Source organism: Paramisgurnus dabryanus, unplaced genomic scaffold, assembly GCF_030506205.2.
Source record: "Paramisgurnus dabryanus unplaced genomic scaffold, PD_genome_1.1 h2tg000319l_1_28046__unclustered, whole genome shotgun sequence".
Lineage (NCBI taxonomy): Eukaryota > Metazoa > Chordata > Actinopteri > Cypriniformes > Cobitidae > Paramisgurnus > Paramisgurnus dabryanus.
In genome coordinates this window covers 5,001-8,627 of record NW_027394200.1, presented here as the reverse complement: position 1 = coordinate 8,627, position 3,627 = coordinate 5,001, and positions in this window count along the sequence as shown.

Genomic DNA, 3,627 nt, shown 5'->3' with positions numbered 1-3,627 from the left:
AGGGTCGGGGACCCTGGAGGAACCGGACTTCCAGGAGGGAGGGCCGCCCTGTCAGGCCCGCCTCGGAGGCCTCCCCTCGGGCAGGGGAGGCAGGGTCGGGGACCCTGGAGGTGCCGGACCTCCAGGGGGACGGAGGCCGAACCCGTGGCCGGGGAGGGTGAGCCTTGCCGGGCTAGGCTCGCGCGGGTTCGAAGGCCTGGTTCGAGAGGACCCCTTCCCCTATATACCCGATGGCACCTGTTCACACTACTGCCCTTTCGAGAGGGGACCCCGACCGGTCCGCGGCCGGGACGGCGCACCTCGGTCGGCCTCGGCGAGTGGGTCGGGGTGCCTGGAGGTGCGCGAGCGGCCCGCCTGGAAGTGCGCGAGCCACCCGACTCTGGCGGCCGGCGCCCCCGGGCCCGTGCCCGCGGCCGACTCGTCTGACCCGGCATCGTCAAGGTCACCAATACCACGGAGCGTCTACGACGCCCCGTTTCCGAGATATCGGCCAATGAACTGCCGGGCGCCGTATCTCGGCCGGGGAAGGTCCTACGGACTCGGGGCCGGGCTCGTCGGAAAGGTCTCGCCCGGGGCTTTCCGACGAGACCGGCCGCGGGTCCGTGCGACCCCGGGGGCCCGAGATACTTCCGGTCGAAAATTCGAATTTCGTTACCGCGCTGCTCCGGCGCCCCGGGTCCGGGGCCTTCGCCCTTCGGGTGGGTGGCTCCTCCGCGGGGGGCCTTTCGAACGAGCCCACCCGCGCGTCGCTAGCCCTTTCCGGGGCCGAGATACGGCCTACCCCCGCGGGATTTTCCCACGGCCGTTTCTCGGGCGCCTCGGGTCCGGGGCCTTCGCCCTTCGGGTCGGTCGCTATGCCGGAGGGGAGCTTTCGAACGAGCCCTCCCTCGAGTCTCTGGCCCTTTCCCGGGCCGAGATACGGGCGGGTGGTCGCGGAATTTTCGCTCGTCCGGGGCTCCGGCGCCCCTAGCGTCCGCCTCGGAGGTCGCCCGGACGCGCGGCCGGTCTCGTTCGAAAGGTCCGTCCCGGGGCTTTCCGACGAGCCCGGCCTCGGGTCCGTGCGACCCCGCCCGCCGGAGATACGTCCGGTCGAAGCTCGCGGAAATTCCCGCGGCCGTATCTCGGGCGCCTCGGGTCCGGGGCCTTCGCCCTTTGGGTCGGTCGCTCCGCCGGAGGGGGCCTTTCGAACGAGCCTACCCGCGAGCCTCTAGCCCCTTCCCCGGCCGAGATACGGCGGTCTGTGCCCGGATTTTCCCACGGCCGTTTCTCGGGCGCCTCGGGTCCGGGGCCTTCGCCCTTCGGGTCGGTCGCTATGCCGGAGGGGAGCTTTCGAACGAGCCTACCCGCGAGCCTCTAGCCCTTTCCCCGGCCGAGATACGGCGGTCTGTGCCCGGATTTTCCCACGGCCGTTTCTCGGGCGCCTCGGGTCCGGGGCCTTCGCCCTTCGGGTCGGTCGCTATGCCGGAGGGGGGCTTTCGAACGAGCCTACCCGCGAGCCTCTAGCCCTTTCCCCGGCCGAGATACGGCGGTCCCTCCCCGGATTTTCCCACGGCCGTTTCTCGGGCGCCTCGGGTCCGGGGCCTTCGCCCTTCGGGTCGGTCGCTATGCCGGAGGGGAGCTTTCGAACGAGCCTACCCGCGAGCCTCTAGCCCTTTCCCCGGCCGAGATACGGCGGTCTGTGCCCGGATTTTCCCACGGCCGTTTCTCGGGCGCCTCGGGTCCGGGGCCTTCGCCCTTCGGGTCGGTCGCTATGCCGGAGGGGGGCTTTCGAACGAGCCTACCCGCGAGCCTCTAGCCCTTTCCCCGGCCGAGATACGGCGGTCCCTCCCCGGATTTTCCCACGGCCGTTTCTCGGGCGCCTCGGGTCCGGGGCCTTCGCCCTTCGGGTCGGTCGCTATGCCGGAGGGGAGCTTTCGAACGAGCCTACCCGCGAGCCTCTAGCCCTTTCCCCGGCCGAGATACGGCGGTCTGTGCCCGGATTTTCCCACGGCCGTTTCTCGGGCGCCTCGGGTCCGGGGCCTTCGCCCTTCGGGTCGGTCGCTATGCCGGAGGGGGGCTTTCGAACGAGCCTACCCGCGAGCCTCTAGCCCTTTCCCCGGCCGAGATACGGCGGTCCCTCCCCGGATTTTCCCACGGCCGCAGCACGGGCGCCTTTGCTCGGATCGACTCGCCCTTTGGGTCGGTCGCTCCACGCGAGGGGACCTTTCGAACGAGCCTACCCGCGAGCCTCTAGCCCTTTCCCCGGCCGAGATACGGCGGTCCCTCCCCGGATTTTCCCACGGCCGCAGCTCGGGCGCCCTTGCTCGGATCGACTCGCCCTTCGGGTCGGTTGCTCTACCGGAGCGGCCCTATCCAACGAGCCAACCCGCTTCTCTCTAACCCTAAGCCCGGCCGAGATACGGCGGTCCCTCCGCGGATTTTCCCACGGCCGCAGCTCGGGCGCCTTTGCTCGGATCGACTCGCCCTTTGGGTCGGTTGCTCTACCGGAGCGGCCCTATCCAACGAGCCAACCCTCGTCTCTCTAACCCTAAGCCCGGCCGAGATACGGCGGTCCCTCCGCGGATTTTCCCACGGCCGCAGCTCGGGCGCCTTTGCTCGGATGAACTCGCCCTTTGGGTCGGTTGCTCTACCCGAGCGGACCTTTCCAACGAGCCAACCCTCGTCTCTCTAACCCCAAGCCCGGCCGAGATACGGGGTACCACCGCCTGACCTTTAAACGGCCGTAACTCGGGCGCCTTTGCTCGGATCGACTCGCCCTTTGGGTCGGTTGCTCTACCGGAGCGGCCCTATCCAACGAGCCAACCCTCGTCTCTCTAACCCTAAGCCCGGCCGAGATACGGGGTACCACCGCCTGACCTTTAAACGGCCGTAACTCGGGCGCCTTTGCTCGGATCGACTCGCCCTTTGGGTCGGTTGCTCCACCCGAGGGGACCTTTCCAACGAGCCAACCCTCGTCTCTCTAACCCTAAGCCCGGCCGAGATACGGGGTACCACCGCCTGACCTTTAAACGGCCGTAACTCGGGCGCATTTGCTCGGATCGACTCGCCCTTTGGGTCGGTTGCTCCACCCGAGGGGACCTTTCCAACGAGCCAACCCTCGTCTCTCTAACCCTAAGCCCGGCCGAGATACGGGGTACCACCGCCTGACCTTTAAACGGCCGTAACTCGGGCGCATTTGCTCGGATCGACTCGCCCTTTGGGTCGGTTGCTCTACCCGAGGGGACCTTTCGAACGAGCCTACCCGCTTCTCCCTAACCCCAAGCCCGGCCGAGATACGGCGGTCCCTCCGCGGATTTTCCCACGGCCGCAGCTCGGACGCCCTTGCTCGGATCGACTCGCCCTTTGGGTCGGTTGCTCTACCGGAGCGGCCCTTTCCAACGAGCCAACCCTCGTCTCTCTAACCCTAAGCCCGGCCGAGATACGGGGCACCACCGCCTGACCTTTAAACGCCCGTAGCTCCGGCGCACAAAGTCCCAGGACTTCGCCCTTTGGGTCGGTTGCTCCACCGGAGGGGACCTTTCCAACGAGCCAACCCTCGTCTCTCTAACCCTAAGCCCGGCCGAGATACGGGGTACCACCGCCTGACCTTTAAACGGCCGTAACTCGGGCGCCTTTGCTCGGATCGAC